This window comes from Rhinoderma darwinii, chromosome 10 (assembly GCF_050947455.1).
Source record: "Rhinoderma darwinii isolate aRhiDar2 chromosome 10, aRhiDar2.hap1, whole genome shotgun sequence".
Classification (NCBI taxonomy): domain Eukaryota; kingdom Metazoa; phylum Chordata; class Amphibia; order Anura; family Rhinodermatidae; genus Rhinoderma; species Rhinoderma darwinii.
In genome coordinates this window covers 16,255,692-16,274,083 of record NC_134696.1, presented here as the reverse complement: position 1 = coordinate 16,274,083, position 18,392 = coordinate 16,255,692, and the positions used below count along the sequence as shown (strand labels likewise).

Genomic DNA, 18,392 nt, shown 5'->3' with positions numbered 1-18,392 from the left:
AGGAGCAGTATTATAGTAGTTATATTCTTGTATATAGGGGGCAGTATTATAGTAGTTATATTCTTATATATATGGGGCAGTATTATATTAGTCATATTCTTGTATATAGGAGCCAGTATTATAGTAGTAATATTCTTGTATAGTTGTCCTGCAGCGAGGCAGGGACTCCTAGCATCGTACATCACTATGATGCTAGGAGCCCGGCTCCCTGCACTGTGTTCGGTCCGGGTCTTCCGGCCGAAATACGTTCCGTACATTACGGACGTAACATGGTCGTGTGAACCCAGCCTTATAGTAGTTATATTTTTGTACATAGGGGCAGTATTATAGTAGTTATATTCTTGTATATAGGAGCAGTATTATAGTAGTTATATTATTGTATATAGGGTGCAGTATTATAGTAGTTATATTCTTGTAAATAGGAGCAGTATTATAGTAGTTATATTCTTGTATATAAGGGGCAGTATTATAGTAGTCATATTCTTGTATATAGGAGCTAGTATTATAGTAGTAATATTCTTGTATATAGGAGCAGTATTATAGTAGTTATATTCTTGTATATAGGGGCAGTATTATAGTAGTTATATTCTTGTATATAGGGGGCAGTATTATAGTAGTTATATTCTTGTATATAAGAGCAGTATTATAGTAGTTATATTCTTGTATATAGGAGCAGTATTATAGTAGATATATTCTTGTACATATGAGGCAGTATTATAGTAGTTATATTCTTGTATATAGGGGGCAGTATTATAGTAGTTATATTCTTGTACATAGGGGGCAGTATTATAGTAGTTATATTCTTGTATATAGGAGGCAGTATTATAGTAGTTATATTCTTGTATATAGGGAGCAATATTATAGGAGTTATATTCTTGTATATAGTGTGCAGTATTATAGTAGTTATATTCTTGTATATAGGGAGCAATATTATAGGAGTTATATTCTTGTATATAGGGAGCAGTATTATAGTAGTTATATTCATGTATATAGGGGGCAGTATTATAGTAGTCATATTCTTGTATATAGGGGCAGTATTATAGTAGTTATATTCTTGTATATAGGGAGCAATATTATAGGAGTTATATTCTTGTATATAGGGAGCAGTATTATAGTAGTTATATTCTTGCACATAGGGGGCAGTATTATGTTAGGTATATTCTTTTTATAGTGAGCAGTATTATAGTAGTTATATTCTTGCACATAGGGGGCAGTATTATGTTAGGTATATTCTCTTTGTAGTGAGCAGTATTATAGTAGATATTTTCTTCACCAGAGCAGAAAAATATATTGACAGATGATTTTGACCAATTATTGTCAAACTGATGACTGAGTCATCAAGATAAGATTATAAACTCTGCTGGGGACAGGCACCAGGGGCGGACTAATCATTTAAGCATTAGGGCAGTTCAGGAAAGCCTATGGCAAGAGAGGATCCACCGCCCCTTGGCCAGTTAGAGCCCTCCTCAAAAGAAAGAAGTTCTTCTCAAATTAAGTGTATCCTCGCTGTAGTCTTTGGTCAGGGGCCTATGAGATTTAGTGCCCAAGGGCCCAGATAAGTAATTACTATTTGTGCACAGTGTTTTATAAATAATAGCAAATCAGTGGAAACCATCAGCCTGCGATAGAGAGGTGCCAACCGAGATAGAACGAGCTGTGCAAAAATTTTGCTGAAATGGGGTTACTTTTCATATCAATCTCTGCAATAACTTTTGTAAAATCTATGAATGTTAAATGACATAACCAAATCTCATCCCCATCAGTTCTCCATCTGATAATTGGCGGTAATTGCTGCAGATGTCTGGGGAAAATCACTGCGGTTTAAATCTCCGTAAAAGCATAAAAGGGGGACAATTCTCTGCTGATAAACAGCTTGAGGGCCAGGAGCACAGTCCAGTGCCAGCAGATCCAAGAAAGCACAAGGTCGAGCTAAACAGCGAGCCCTCAAGTCAAAAGCAGAACATTGACTGGAGACAAATCTCTGCTGAGAACTGTCTAAATGACAAATTATCCTATTTCCTTTGACCATATGAATGTTGAATAGGAGGTAAAAAGATTGATGATTCCGGAAGTTGGTACCTGAATTACTGCATGGCCGGAGAATATAGAAAATGCAAACACTGCAGAAAATGAGGCCCCGGATTTCAATGCAAACTCCATGGACGTTACGCTTTTACATGAAGCGTTCCAATTTTTCTTAAAGGCTATGTACGCATTTGAAATCGTTTTTTGTGCTTTTTTCTGTTCCGTTTTTTTTTAAATAAAAATCAGTGTGTTTGGTGCAACTTTCTAAATGATTTTTATTAAAAATTATTTTTGCTTTTTGAGATACAGCTTTTTTGTATCCTGTATACAGAGCAGCTGTATATGGCGCTGAGATCTGAATCTGACAGGTCAGCGTCACTGACCACGTCTGGCCATGCCCTTACCGATCACGTCTAAGTTCATAACTTAGATGTGATTGATAACATGTGGATCACATGCAGGACCCGCTGTCACAGAACCCATCAGTGTCGCTGACCTGACGGATTCAGATCTCAATGCTTCTCTGTATACACAATACAAAGCAGCTGTATCTCAAAAAGCAAAAATAATTAAAAAAAAAAACTAATTAGAAAGTTGCCCAAAACACATTCATACACTGTTTTATTTAAAAAAAAAAATGTAAAGGTACACATAGCTTTTAAACGTAGCTGTTGTGGAGGTATTTACATTGTAACGGCATTGTGTGTGTGTATATATAGCAACTAGGCTGATAGGACTAATAGAGTCCCAAAGTCTTCTACAGTCTCCAATAATATTCACCTCTCACAGAGTAATAGAGAGCAGAGGTCTCACTATTGCTGCTGCCATTGCCTGTTGTGTAATCCTGCCTATCTAGTCTCCTGCAGTACAACAGTACTGGTATTATACTCTATTGGGGCAGCAGATATTTAGCTCACACTGTAAGTCCTGGAATTCTCGGTCCGTGTGCAACAAGCTCACCTTTATTCATGACTTATTCCTTTCTAACTCTCTCAACCTCCTGGCTCTTACAGAAACATGGCTACACCTGTCTGACACTGCTTCCCCTGCTGCTCTATCTTATGGTGGTCTCCAGTTCTCTCATGCCCCCAGACCTGAGAACAGGCAAGGTGGAGGAGTAGGTATACTTCTTTCTCCACACTGCACTTTCCAGGTCATTCCCCCGGTCCCCTCTCTCACATTTCCCTCTTTTGAAGTCCGCACCCTCAGACTCTTTCACCCTTTTCCCCTCCGAGTGGCAGTTGTCTACCGCCCACCGGGCTCACCCCGCCAATTCCTGGATCATTTTGCTGCCTGGCTTCCACAATTTCTATCCTCTGAAACACCCACTCTCATCATGGGTGACTTCAACATCCCCATTGATAACCCAATCTCCTCATCTGCCTCCCAGTTTCTATCTTTAACCTCGTCCCTAGGTCTGTCACAACTTACTAACTCTCCTACACATGAAGACGGGCATTCGCTTGACCTGGTCTTCTTCCGTCTCTGCTCAGTTTCTGACTTTATTAACTCTCCTCTCCCACTTTCTGACCACAATCTTCTCTCCTTTACTATCAAATATTCTCTGCCTCCTCAGGCCATGCCTACATAACACTCAAGAATGCATTGGATGAAGCAGCCCCCCCTACACTCCGAACCCCCCGACAAAGACGACGACAACCCTGGCACACACCTCAATCTCGCTTTCTTCAGCGGTGCTTAACCCCTTAAGGACACGGTCAATTTTAGCCTTGAGGACAGAGCAATTTTTTTTACATTTCCCTCTTTGCATCCCGACGCTCATAACTCTTTTATTTTTTGTACGACGTAGTTGTATGAGACTTTGTTTTTTGCGGGACGAGTTGTACTTTATGTAGGTACCATTTTTTGGTACAAATACATTATCGTTTAATTTCTATCCATTTTTAATTAGATTAAAATGCAGAAAAAAAGCAGTTGCGCAGCAGTTTTAATATTTTTTTTTTTACACCATACACCGGTCATCATAAATAATGTTATACATTTGTTGTACAGGTTGTTACGGTCGTGGCGATACCAAATATGTCTATATTATTTCATGTTTTGGGACTTATATTTTAAAAAGTTTATTTATTAAATAAAAATTGTGTTTCTGTGTATTTTATTTACTTTTTATTTATTTATTTACCGTTATTTTTTTTTTACATTCATTTAACTTTTTTTTTTAATCCCATAAAGGGATTTATCATTTTGATTTTTATTTTGTAACTGCAATGTACTGGCATAGATCCATATGCCAGTACATTAGCCTGTTACTGATTGTACACAGGCAGTTGGTCGGTATTGGTTCAGAGTGCACAAGACCTATAGGAGGTGCACGAATAGGGTCCCAACCCAATCGTATGTAGAGAAGTATTCGGCACACAGACAAATATGATTCAAAACTTCTTCCGTTTTATTTGTATTGTATTCAAATGCCATGGGCGGAGTGCAACGTTTCGGTCCAAAAAGACCTTCGTCAGGCACTAAAGGTGTACAAAAAATTTTTTACACATAAATATCTAGGCATCATTTTGGTACAATATATGTATCATCTCTTATAACACAAAATAATAATGCTACATTGGAAAGAGAAAAATAGTAAATAGAAAAATAAAGATAAAATAAAGATAAATTTAAGACAAGAACAGAATATGCACAACACATACATGATTCATACTTCATCAATATCTATGCATATTAGGATTACATTTGATGTAAAAAAAGATATAAACAATCAAAAGTATGTGCATGTGTATGCCAGACGGAAGACATCATATCCGTGGCACCATATCCAAGGCTCGAAATATAGTACAAGCAAAAATCGTATAAAGAAATACATCTGGGTATATTTGTAGTGTAACAGCAATAATCCAAACGATGTCCGCAACTACTGTGGCTGGAAACAGAGTTGTGGAGTACATAGTGCACGAATATAGTGCAAAGATGCAAGTTTTCCTGTAGATGCTCCCTCAATCTGGTACCCATGCTCAGAAAAATAACTTAAAAAATCATTGCGTGAGAGATAATCAGTATAAACATGATGCACCACATAATATAAAGTAAATAATTATGCTTGTTAATGTACTGGCCGTATTAACATACTATAGAGAGCCTGTACGGCTCGAGGAGACTGTCCCATTGATGCTATCTAGTCAGATGTTGTTTAACATAAACATTTCTTGTCCTAATTGCATAATGGCTGTCCTGTTCAGTGTGCACGTTGTATCTGATGCATGATGGTGGCAGGAGGCAGGTAGTAAAACATTGCCATGACCTTACCTGGAACCCTGTTGGCGTGGATGTATCCTGTTGATGAGCACTGCTGTTCGTATCGCGGCTTACCGCTCGTTTTTGGCGCTAACTGCAATGATTATTCTTGCAGTTTAAATGTCCTGTGTCTGGGGCGGGTCATGGGAGGTTCCCTATGCACGTGATTGGCCGCTCGTAACTTAGTGGGCGTGTCTGAGTGTGTGATTGGCTGCACACTACTCAGAGGGAGTTGCCATGACACATGGGAGGTTCCCTATGCACGTGATTGGCCGCTCGTAACTAAGTGGGCGTGTCTGAGTGTGTGTTCGGCTGCACACTACTCAGAGGGAATTGCCATGACACAGGGGTGTGTCGTGTGACGCCGTTGTAAGGGGCGGTGTTTTCATTCCCATGTTAGATATTTATCGCCGATCAGATGTAGTTAGGGCTATTGGATTTAGCAGTAATAGCATATGTTTGGGCGATATACAGTCTCTTGATCCTGAATGAGCACCAATTACTGCTTCTGTTATTAAGAATATGTTACTGGTAGCTGACCATATTTACTGTAGGTTATTAACACTACATATAGCGCCGTTGTGGGAGTGTGCCTAACTACAGGCAATGTGCTCCCTTAGATCAGGCTCTCAGGTTGAATAACGCCAATTCACATGGACTAAGAGGGACAGATAGAGTAACATGAAGGCGGATACGACTGGTCTGTATATGGGTAGTGGTACTGGATATAATAATGTAGATGCAGCTGGGGTATACTGTATGATATTATAAATCTGTATAAACAATATATTGCTGAAAAAAATGTGTTACCACTACGTATTATATAGTTGACTAGAATACTCAATCCTAAACTCAGTATTTTCAAGGATACCGTAGTCGGGAAGGACCGGATGAAGATGTGTGGTATACCATATGTCAAATCAGCGTGTCTGTTATGGAATAAAAAAAGGCATTTATTATTATGGATATCATATTCAGATCAACGGAACATTGGATACTATAGGAAACTACTAACTTCGTATTCCCTATTTAAACCTCGAGGTTCTAATGTCTGCAATCTGTGGATCCAATAGGCCTCCCTGCGTTTTAGTGTCCTAATCCTATCCCCGCCTCTCCTAGGTGCCGGTATGTGTTCTATCACCTGGAATTGTAATTGCGAAACGTTATGTGATCTCAATAAAAAATGTGCGGGGATCGGTAGTAAGGTTTTATTGCAGCGTATAGTACTCTTATGCTGACCGATTCTGTCTCGTATGCGCTGTGTCGTTTCGCCAACATATGCTAGCCCACATGGGCATTTTATCATGTAAATGACAAAATTAGTGTTACAGGTGAAAAATTCCTTCACCGGTATACGTTCACCTGTCTGGGGGTGTTGTAGCGTATTACCCTTGATCACATTGGAGCATTGCATGCAAGATCGGCATGGGAAGGTCCCTTGTTTAGGGGTGTTCAGAAAGGTTTGCCTTAAGGGTCTTTTGGCTGAGCCAACATCTGCTTTGACTAACTTGTCCCTTAGGTTATGTGGTCTCTTTGAACATGGGAGAAATGGAGTTTTGAACTCTGTGACCTTAGGGTATGCTTCTTTGAGTAATGGCCAGTGCTTCCTAATTATATGGTGAACCCTATATGCACAAGGGTGGTATGTATGTACGAATGGTATACATTTGGGTCTGGTATTACTCCTAGTAGTGTCCATGTTTTGTTGTGCCTCCAATAATGTACACATGGGATAGCCTCTCTCCCTGAATTTTTGTGTCATATTGGTTGTTCTTATGGTTCTATTTTCGGTGTCGTCAACTATCCTCGCAACCCTTTTAAACTGGGATCTCGGTAGAGATTTTTTGGTCGCTATCGGGTGACAGCTGTCATAATGTAGTAGCCCATTCCTGTCTGTTTCCTTCGTAAATAGGTCTGTACTGAGGTGGCCCCTATTGTCCATAATGACCATGGTGTCCAGGAAGCTGATCCTAGACACATGATGGTTAAGTGTGAATTTAAGTTCTGGCCAGATGCTGTTGAGATACTCCACAAATTCTATAAGTGACTCCTGTGTACCTTTCCATATGCAAAATATATCGTCGATATATCTTTTCCAAAGTAATATCCCTTCCCTGAATGTAGTAGTGGGATAAACATAATTCTCCTCAAAGTGGGCCATAAAACAATTGGCATATGGTGGTGCCACGTTAGACCCCATTGCCGTGCCCCTCTGTTGAATATAGTATATATCCTCAAAGAGGAAGTAGTTATCGGTTAAAATGATAGTAAGGAGATCCAGACAAAGGTCTATAATTCTACCATCTTTACCCTCTTTGGTGAGTATTTCTTCTACTGCTCTAAGTCCTTTTTCGTGTTTGATGGAGGTGTAAAGGCTACATACATCCAGGGTCACTAGAATCACATTCTGAGGTAGCTCATCCAGAGTACGGATGGTTTCTAGGAAGTTAGATGTGTCTAATAAGAAAGATCTCGTGTTTTTGACCAAGGGGGTGAGTACTTTCTCCACAAACTTGGACAATGGTGTAAAGATGGAGTCTGTGGAGGCCACTATGGGACGGCCTGGGGGGTTATCAAGCCCCTTATGTATCTTGGGCAGTGTGTAAAAAACGGGTGTGACTGGATATCTATTAGTCAGATAGGATACTGTATCCTGGTCAATTGTACCTAGGGTCATATGCTTTTTAAGGACCTCCTGGATCTTTATTGCAATCCTATTGGTGGGGTCCTGGTCAATAGGTAGATAGACAGAGGTGTCACTCAGTTGCCTGTGTATTTCCCTAAAGTAAGTGGACCTATCCATAATCACTATTGCTCCCCCCTTATCTGCTGGTTTGATAATCAAGTCTTTATCCCCAGTGAGTGAAGACAAGGCTTGTCTGTCCAGACTACTTAGATTGGCCTGGCATTTAAATTGGCCCAATCTGAAGTCATGGTTAAATCTGTCCACATCTCTGTGGACCAGATTAATGAATGTCTCCAAGGCTGGTGAGTTTTTTGGAGGGTTGAAGAAACTCTTGTTTCTAAGTCCAAAGTCTCGGGAGGTCACAGTAGGACTCTCACTAGAATTAATTGTTGTCCCTTCGTTCCTTTGGGACTCCTCCATATTGGAGAAGTATACCCGAAGGCGTAGGGATCTAAAGAAACGATTGAGGTCCATATCGAGCTGGAACAAATCGTATCTATACGAGGGGCAGAAGGACAGGCCTTTTTGGAGGAGAAGTAACTGAGCTGGGCTCAGAGTCTTGGAGGAAATGTTAACTACTAGTGACTGTGTTGTTGAAGTCATACCTGCGATCTCGTCTCCATCGCCTGGTTGAAGTCTTCTTGGCTGTTTTCTGCCTCTCCTCGTCCTCTTCTTGGGCGTCTGCCCCGTCGTTGGCCTAAAAAACGACCCCCATATGGTCTTCTTTGTTGGTAGTCGTTCCATTCGCCTCCTGATCCCGAATAGGAAGAACCTGAGGAGTTGTACGCTCCTCTACGCGCCGGTCTACCACCTGTATATCCCTCGTGCCACTTGTAGACCCTTTGATTATTATAGTCGTCCAGGTCCCTCTGGAATTTCTTCCTCTTCTGCTGTTCTATCTCAATTCTGTGAGCATTGAGAGTTGTTTTCAACTTGTCATCAAAGGTATTATATTCCGCCACGGACATGGTACTTTTCATCTGTTGTTCAGCCGTCATGGTTTGTTTCTTCAACTCTGTCACACTTTTCTGTAGGTGTGATATAGTCAGAGTCATCAGATCCAATGAGCATTTGTTCAATATCTGCTCGAACTGCGTGCAATATTCCTGGTCTTCATTGAACATGGTAGGTCTAATGGGCACTCTGAGGCCCCTTGGTATTCGTTGTACTCTTACATACGAGACAGAATCGGTCAGCATAAGAGTACTATACGCTGCAATAAAACCTTACTACCGATCCCCGCACATTTTTTATTGAGATCACATAACGTTTCGCAATTACAATTCCAGGTGATAGAACACATACCGGCACCTAGGAGAGGCGGGGATAGGATTAGGACACTAAAACGCAGGGAGGCCTATTGGATCCACAGATTGCAGACATTAGAACCTCGAGGTTTAAATAGGGAATACGAAGTTAGTAGTTTCCTATAGTATCCAATGTTCCGTTGATCTGAATATGATATCCATAATAATAAATGCCTTTTTTTATTCCATAACAGACACGCTGATTTGACATATGGTATACCACACATCTTCATCCGGTCCTTCCCGACTACGGTATCCTTGAAAATACTGAGTTTAGGATTGAGTATTCTAGTCAACTATATAATACGTAGTGGTAACACATTTTTTTCAGCAATATATTGTTTATACAGATTTATAATATCATACAGTATACCCCAGCTGCATCTACATTATTATATCCAGTACCACTACCCATATACAGACCAGTCGTATCCGCCTTCATGTTACTCTATCTGTCCCTCTTAGTCCATGTGAATTGGCGTTATTCAACCTGAGAGCCTGATCTAAGGGAGCACATTGCCTGTAGTTAGGCACACTCCCACAACGGCGCTATATGTAGTGTTAATAACCTACAGTAAATATGGTCAGCTACCAGTAACATATTCTTAATAACAGAAGCAGTAATTGGTGCTCATTCAGGATCAAGAGACTGTATATCGCCCAAACATATGCTATTACTGCTAAATCCAATAGCCCTAACTACATCTGATCGGCGATAAATATCTAACATGGGAATGAAAACACCGCCCCTTACAACGGCGTCACACGACACACCCCTGTGTCATGGCAATTCCCTCTGAGTAGTGTGCAGCCGAACACACACTCAGACACGCCCACTTAGTTACGAGCGGCCAATCACGTGCATAGGGAACCTCCCATGTGTCATGGCAACTCCCTCTGAGTAGTGTGCAGCCAATCACACACTCAGACACGCCCACTAAGTTACGAGCGGCCAATCACGTGCATAGGGAACCTCCCATGACCCGCCCCAGACACAGGACATTTAAACTGCAAGAATAATCATTGCAGTTAGCGCCAAAAACGAGCGGTAAGCCGCGATACGAACAGCAGTGCTCATCAACAGGATACATCCACGCCAACAGGGTTCCAGGTAAGGTCATTGCAATGTTTTACTACCTGCCTCCTGCCACCATCATGCATCAGATACAACGTGCACACTGAACAGGACAGCCATTATGCAATTAGGACAAGAAATGTTTATGTTAAACAACATCTGACTAGATAGCATCAATGGGACAGTCTCCTCGAGCCGTACAGGCTCTCTATAGTATGTTAATACGGCCAGTACATTAACAAGCATAATTATTTACTTTATATTATGTGGTGCATCATGTTTATACTGATTATCTCTCACGCAATGATTTTTTAAGTTATTTTTCTGAGCATGGGTACCAGATTGAGGGAGCATCTACAGGAAAACTTGCATCTTTGCACTATATTCGTGCACTATGTACTCCACAACTCTGTTTCCAGCCACAGTAGTTGCGGACATCGTTTGGATTATTGCTGTTACACTACAAATATACCCAGATGTATTTCTTTATACGATTTTTGCTTGTACTATATTTCGAGCCTTGGATATGGTGCCACGGATATGATGTCTTCCGTCTGGCATACACATGCACATACTTTTGATTGTTTATATCTTTTTTTACATCAAATGTAATCCTAATATGCATAGATATTGATGAAGTATGAATCATGTATGTGTTGTGCATATTCTGTTCTTGTCTTAAATTTATCTTTATTTTATCTTTATTTTTCTATTTACTATTTTTCTCTTTCCAATGTAGCATTATTATTTTGTGTTATAAGAGATGATACATATATTGTACCAAAATGATGCCTAGATATTTATGTGTAAAAAATTTTTTGTACACCTTTAGTGCCTGACGAAGGTCTTTTTGGACCGAAACGTTGCACTCCGCCCATGGCATTTGAATACAATACAAATAAAACGGAAGAAGTTTTGAATCATATTTGTCTGTGTGCCGAATACTTCTCTATGTACACAGGCAGTTGTTAGGGCATACCTCAGTATGCCCTAACAACAGGAAATATGTTCAGACAGCCCTGGGGTTCTTCACTGGACCCTGGACTGTCTGGCCATACAAGTTGTGGGCTTTGATCGCGTCACAGTTATATTCTGTGACGCGATCAATGTGCAGTCCCCTCTCTTTGAACGCCGCGATCAGCTGTCATCGCGGCGTTCAAAGGGTTAACAGCGGAGAGAAGATGTTTCTCTCCTCTCCGCTGTTAGAGCGGGGCCGTGGCTGTGTATTACAGCCGTTTCCCCGCTCTCGATCGCGTGCACAGACGCGCGCAGGGACGGCTGTCACACAGGACGAGTATGCTCGTCCTAATGCGCGAAGTGCTCGCCGCTCAGGACGAGCATACTCGTCCTGTGTCGGCAACCAGTTAAGATGTGCCGAACGACTGTGGAGAAAATTGCATTTGGCTGCAGATTTCCTCCATTACAAATTTATGCTCAAAACTTACAACTCTGCCCTTCACCGCGCCAAACAAGTCTATTTCACTTCTCTCATCTCCACACTATCTAATAATCCAAAACGCCTCTTTGATACTTTTCACTCCCTCCTTAGTCCTAAAGTGCAGACGCCGAGCACAGATCTCTGTGCTGAAGACCTGGCCAATTATTTTAAAGTTAAAATTGACAACATCCGCCATGATATTATCTCCCAGTCCCCTAGTAACATCGATCGCCTTCCCTCCCGCACTCCCTCTTCTTCACTCTCAGCATTTGACCCAATAACTGAAGAAGAAGTCTCCAGGCTCCTCTCTTCTTCTCGTCCTACTACCTGCCCTAGTGATCCTGTCCCCTCACACCTCCTCCAGTCCCTCTCCCCTCACACCTCCTCCAGTCCCTCTCCCCAGCTGTCATTATTCACCTGACTAAAATATTTAACCTCTCTCTTTCCTCTGGTATCTTTCCCTCCGCTTTTAAACATGCCATTATAAACCCATTACTGAAAAAACCAACTCTTGACCCATCCAGCGCTGCCAACTACCGACCAGTCTCTAATCTGCCCTTCACCTCCAAACTCCTGGAACGCTTGGTCTACTCTCGCCTTATCCGCTATCTCTCTGCCAACTCCATTCTGGACCCCTTACAATCTGGTTTCCGCACTCTACACTCCAAAGAAACTGCCCTTACTAAAGTCTCAAATGATCTCTTGGCGGCTAAATCGGACGGTAAATCCTCTCTCCTAATTCTTCTGGATCTCTCTTCAGCCTTTGACACTGTAGACCACAAACTCCTACTGAACATGCTCCACTCTATTGGCCTCAAGGACGCGGCTCTCTCTTGGTTTTCCTCCTATCTCTCTGACCGCTCATTCAGTGTGTCATTTGCTGGTTCCACTTCTTCTCCTCTTCCCCTGGTATCGGGGTTCCTCAGGGATCAGTCCTAGGTCCGCTCCTCTTTTCTCTGTACACAGCCCCTATTGGACAAACCATCAGCAGATTTGGCTTCCAGTACCATCTCTACGCTAATGACACCCAATTATATACCTCTTCCCGTGACATCACCCCTGCTCTAATACAGAACACCAGTGATTGTCTGTCCGCTGTCTCTAACATCATGTCCTCTCTCTATCTGAAATGGAATCTTTCTAAAACTGAGCTCCTTGTGTTCCCACCATCTACTAACCTCCCTAAACCTGATGTCTCCATCTCTGTGTGTGGCACTACCATCACTCCTAAGCAGCACGCCCGCTGTCTCGGGGTTATTTTTGACTCAGATCTTTCCTTTACTCCTCACATTCAATCACTTTCACGCTCCTGTCATTTTCACCTCAAAAACATCTCCAGAATCCACCCTTTTCTTACGGAGGAAACTGCCAAAACTCTCATTGTTGCTCTGATTCACTCTCGTCTTGACTACTGTAACTCATTACTAGTCGATCTTCCCCTCACTAAACTCTCCCCTCTCCAATCTATCCTCAATGCAGCAGCCAGGCTCATCTTTATGACCAACCGCTACACCAACGCCTCTAATCTGTGCCAGTCACTGCACTGGGGTTGCCCATCCCCTTCAGAATAAAATTCAAACTTGTTACTCTCACCCACAAAGCTCTCCACAGTGCTGCACCTCCTTACATCTCCTCCCTCATCTCTGTCCACCACCCTACTCGGGCTCTACGTTCTGCCAACGACCTTACATTAAAATCCTCCATAATCCGAACCTCCCACTACCGTCTCCAGGATTTCTCTCGTGCTGCTCCCGTCCTCTGGAATGCGCTACCCCAGACAATCAGATTAATTCCCAATATCCACAGTTTTAAACGTGCCCTGAAAACACATCTGTTTAGACAGGCCTATAACATTCCCTAATCTGACTCCTTTCCATGGCCCTCCTTTTAGATTAGTCATCAGAATAAGATTCCCTCACACTCCTTCTCTTCATGTCCGTCATACACGGATACTGGCTGGTGACCGGCTCATGCAGCTTTATGTTACCACCGCATGTGTATAAAAATGGCCGAACCATTGTACAGAACAAACACTGTTACACTTTGTGTCTCCCTTATTTCCTCATAGATTGTAAGCTCTTGCGAGCAGGGTCCTCACTCCTCAGGTTTGAATTGTAAATGAACTTTGTCACTATGTAATGTCTGATATTGTTTGTTTCATGTTTCCCTCTAAATTGTAAAGTGCTGCGTAATATGTTGGCGCTAAATAAATAAAGATTATTATTATTATAATTATTATATTATAAGTCAGTGTTGGGGTCCTGGGACTTGCAGGGCTCATCAGCCATCCTGGCACATAACAACAATGGCGTCATACAAGGGTAGGATTGAATTCTGATGATACACTCAACAAAGTTATCCCATTATATAAATTAATATTTGATATTTATTGTGTATATATCCCATGCAGATGTCACATCAGATTAGGTATCTGGCCCAGGTAAATATTTTTCCCTGAGATCCAGGATCTTTAAGTCACACCTATTCTATAGGTGATGACGTACACCTCCTTTCACCGAGATTTCTTAGGCCCTGTTCACACTGAGTATTTTGGCGATGATTTTGACGTGGAAACCGCGTCTCAATCAGCGCCAAAAAATTTCCGAAACCGCCTCCTATTCATTTCAATGGGTGGTGGCGTTTTCTTTTACAGGTGGCTTTTAGACGCTCACGGGGTTCCGCCTCTGACCCCCCCATTGACATCAACGGGATGCAGAAAAAGCCATGACAAGAGAGTGCAGGCAGGAATTTTTAGCCAGCAAAAAAACTCTGTATGAACCTAGCCTAACTTCCCCGTCGGCATCGAGTAGTCTGGGAAATCTGGTTATTTAACCCGTTCTAAACGGGATATTTACCGTACAGAGTATAGAGTCCTCTGTACTATATGTAATTAAAGAAATTATCTGATTTGGACAACCCCTTCTTAGACCGCTCCTCCTCTATCACGCCCTTATAAGGTTAAAAAAAAGTTAAAGGGGGTTGGCTCAAAGAAAAAGATAAATCCCTTGAACGGGGTTCTAGGGTCTACAAAGGTCTAGTAGTTATAGTCAAGGCTTGACACTTGTTTTGTAATATGCAAGGTACTAAAATACTGTTCGTTGGGGAAGATTTTAAGAACCACTGCATGATGGGAGCACAAATAAGAGCATTTACTGCCCCCTAGGATCTTCCCTCCAGGACTGTGAATGTGACAAAAGCAGAGCGCTACCGACTCTCCATCATTTCAGCATAACCTTCACAGGTTTATACAAGCTACTTGAATATAAGGGTCGCCATCCCTTTAAGTTACCTATCACTGTCCTCACTTTACCTTCCAAATAAATTAAATAACCCCATATAAACTAACAGCACAATAAATATGGAGTGTACTGTGAAAATTCAGGACCTGGCGCTGTACCTAAAAACTGCCTGTGTTTCCGTTTTGGGTATAATTTCCCCAGCTGGAGCCATTACAGAGCTCTAAATCTCTCCACTGGCAGAAATTACTACTCATGGCGTTCAGTACGGCACAAGATGCGGCTTAGCCGTGACATTTGTCAGGAAGAAAGAATACGTGAACTTGAGAAATTATAATATTAGGGGAATAAGTTTGAGAAACAGTGGGAGGATTTAAGGGGTTTTACTAAAAATATTTATTACTGTGGTCTCTGAGTTCAGGACAATTTGAGAGACTGTAGGAATAACCAGCGGCCGAGACATGTTCCGAGGAATATATAGAATTCTGAAAGTGGACTCCAGGCCAGCTCCACCTTCACCGTAATATACAAATTCTATGTGTCTGTCCATTAAATCAGTAAATGCATTTCCCACATTAGACATACAGTACATGGGCATCTATGGGAAATATTCTGTAGAGTTAAAGGGAAAGTATTATCAGAAAATGTCATACTATTTAATCCATACTATATATATTTTTACATTTTTATGTGACTATCCATATGAAAATGATCTTGAAATATTGTAGTTTTCACACTGACCACTTTAGCAATAGGTGGACATTTCCTGTTTTTTTACAGCTTCATTTCAGCTTTACTATGTAGAATGGTACAGTTTGAGCAGTGTAATTGCATTGTCATTAGAGGGTGGGGTCAGCAGAATCATCTCATTATAGGATAGGGACAGCAGGGTCATCTCTTTAAAGGATGGGGACAGCAGAGTCATCTCATTAGAGGATGGGGACAGCAGAGTCATCCCATTAAAGGATAGGGGATGGCAGAGTCATCTCATTATAGGATGGGGACAGCAGAGTCATCTCATTAGAGGATGGGGACAGCAGAGTCATCTCATTATAAGATGGGGACAGCAGATTCATCTCATTAGAGGGTGGGGACAGCAGATTCATCTCATTAGAGGATGTGGACAGCAGAGTCATCTCATTATAGGATGGAGACAGCAGAGTCATCTCGTTATAGAATAGGGACAGTAGAGTAATCTTATTAGAGAGTGGGGACAGTAGAGTCACTGCATCATCATTAGAAGATGGGAACAGCAGAGTCCCCTCATTAGAGGATGGGGACAATAGAGTCAATGCATCATTATTAGAGGATGGGTGCAGCATATCTTCTCTCTCCACTTCTGGGACCTTCACCTATCAGGAAAACAGGGGTCTGGGGACCACCATTCGCTGATTCGTGGTTGCTGCAATTTCCATAGAGTTCTCCTTCACCTCCATAGTCTCCAGACTGCGGTGAATACACATGAGTGAATGGGGTTCATTCGTCCCTGTTCTCTTTAAAGATGAGTTTATCAGAGGTGTTACTTGCACCTATCAAGCATTTATGGCATATCCTGTGGATATCAATCCACAAGTGTTTTCCAAATCGCTTGTGGATTGATTGTTGCAGAAGTAGGTGGAAAATCTGTTAACCCCCTGGAGTAATGATAGAGTCACGCTTGTTGAATATCCTGTATATATGACATAAATGTCCCTTTAAATCTGTGCAGGTTCTAAATGTGAACAAGAATGTGCTAATTCACTGACAGCAAGCAGAGTTCTTGAAAATGGTGACAAGTTTGAAACACAAAATATATTAGAAAGTTGCTAAATTTTCATGTTTTATGACAAATCTTTGAGTTGTATTTGCCGTCACGTGTTCTTTTCCCTTTCAAGGTGCAAATTAAATATTGAATGAACATGGTGACTCTCAGAAGCTGGGATCTGGGGTGACGTTTCCAGCGCCCCCGGCTGCCCTGCTCCTTGGTCATCTTGTGGCCTCTTTATGTGGCAGGGATCCGAGGAGAATTTTCACAATCAAACAATAAGAGCAGACAATGGTCTGTAAACAAGGACTACTCCATAAGGGCATGACCACACATGGCGGAATTCCTCCGCAACTGTCCGCATCAATGCCGCACCTAATCCGGGTTGCGGATTACGGCTGCGGATCTGCACAAAATGTGCAGAAAATTGATGCGGACTGGCCGCTGCGGACTGCAGGAAAAGTGCTTCCCTTCTCCCTATTCAGTGCAGGATAGAGAGAAGGGACAGCACTTTCCCTAGTGAAAGTCAAAGAAATTCATACTTACCGCCCGTTGTCTTGGTGACGCGTCCCTCTTTCGGCATCCAGCCCGACCTCCCTGGATGACGCGCCAGTCCATGTGACCGCTGCAGCCTGTGCTTGGCCTGTGATTGGCTGCAGCCGTCACTTAGAATGAAACGTCATCCTGGGAGGCCGGACTGGAGACAGACGCAGGGAGTTCTCGGTAAGTATGAACTTATATGTTTTTTTGCAGATACATGTATATTGAGATCGGTAGTCACTGTCCCGGGTGCAGAAACAGTTACTGCCGATCGCGTAACTCTTTCAGCACCCTGGACAGTGACTATTTACAGACGTCTCCTAGCAACGCTCCCGTCATTACGGGAGCCCCATTGACTTCCTCAGTCTGGCTGTAGACCTAGAAATACATAGGTCCAGCCAGAATGAAGAAATGTCATGGTAGTAAAAACAATACGCTCCGCAGCACACATAAGATCTGCGGACTTCATTGCGGAATTTTGACTCTCCATTGAAGTCAATGGAGAAATTCCGCCATGAGTCCGCAACCAGTCCGCCACTGCTCCGCAACAGACAGAGCATGCTGCGGACACCAAATTCCGCTCGCAGCCTATGCTCCGCAGCGGAATTGTACGCATCGTGTAAACGAACACTGCTAAATTAAAGTGAAAGTCAATGGAGAAACGGCTCCGCTGCGGATTAACGCTGCGGAGTGTCCGCAGCGGAATTTAAGTGAAATTCCGCCATGTGTGAACCCGCCCTAATAATGATGCGGTCCCAGCACAGCCGTACGAGTCACATTCTCCGGATATCTGAGAACCCTGAATGGACTCATTGTTCTCAGGGAACATTTCCAAAATTATGATCATGAAGAAGAGGATAAAAAAAGGGAATTAAAGGGGTTTTCTGGTTTTATGTAAATTAAGATTTATCATTATATGCTTGCTGTCAATGAATGAGAACATTTTTGTTATATTTTGAGATTGCAAACCTGTACATAGATAGACCTGCTCTCAGCTGAGAAGTGGATACAATTGTATCCAGTCTAGGCAACAACATGGACTCCACAATGATACATTGTAGCAAACTTGCTGAT

General features: G+C 42.1%; 1 protein-coding gene and 1 long non-coding RNA gene across 3 annotated transcripts in view; one reads left to right on the top strand and one right to left on the bottom strand.

Annotated features, from left to right (window-relative positions):
• The window catches only part of MMEL1 (membrane metalloendopeptidase like 1), a 125,555-nt gene that overhangs the window by 19,361 nt on the left and 87,802 nt on the right, over positions 1-18,392 (top strand). The window lies entirely within an intron of this gene.
• The window catches only part of LOC142661805 (uncharacterized), a 113,755-nt gene that overhangs the window by 42,053 nt on the left and 53,310 nt on the right, over positions 1-18,392 (bottom strand). Inside the window, exon 1 of one of the 2 annotated variants that reach the window (XR_012850823.1) lies at positions 5,305-5,436. The exons of the other annotated variant lie outside the window; for it this stretch is intronic. This is a non-coding gene — a long non-coding RNA (uncharacterized LOC142661805). Of the gene's footprint in view, positions 1-5,304; positions 5,437-18,392 lie in introns of those variants that run through there. 2 annotated transcript variants of the gene reach the window in all.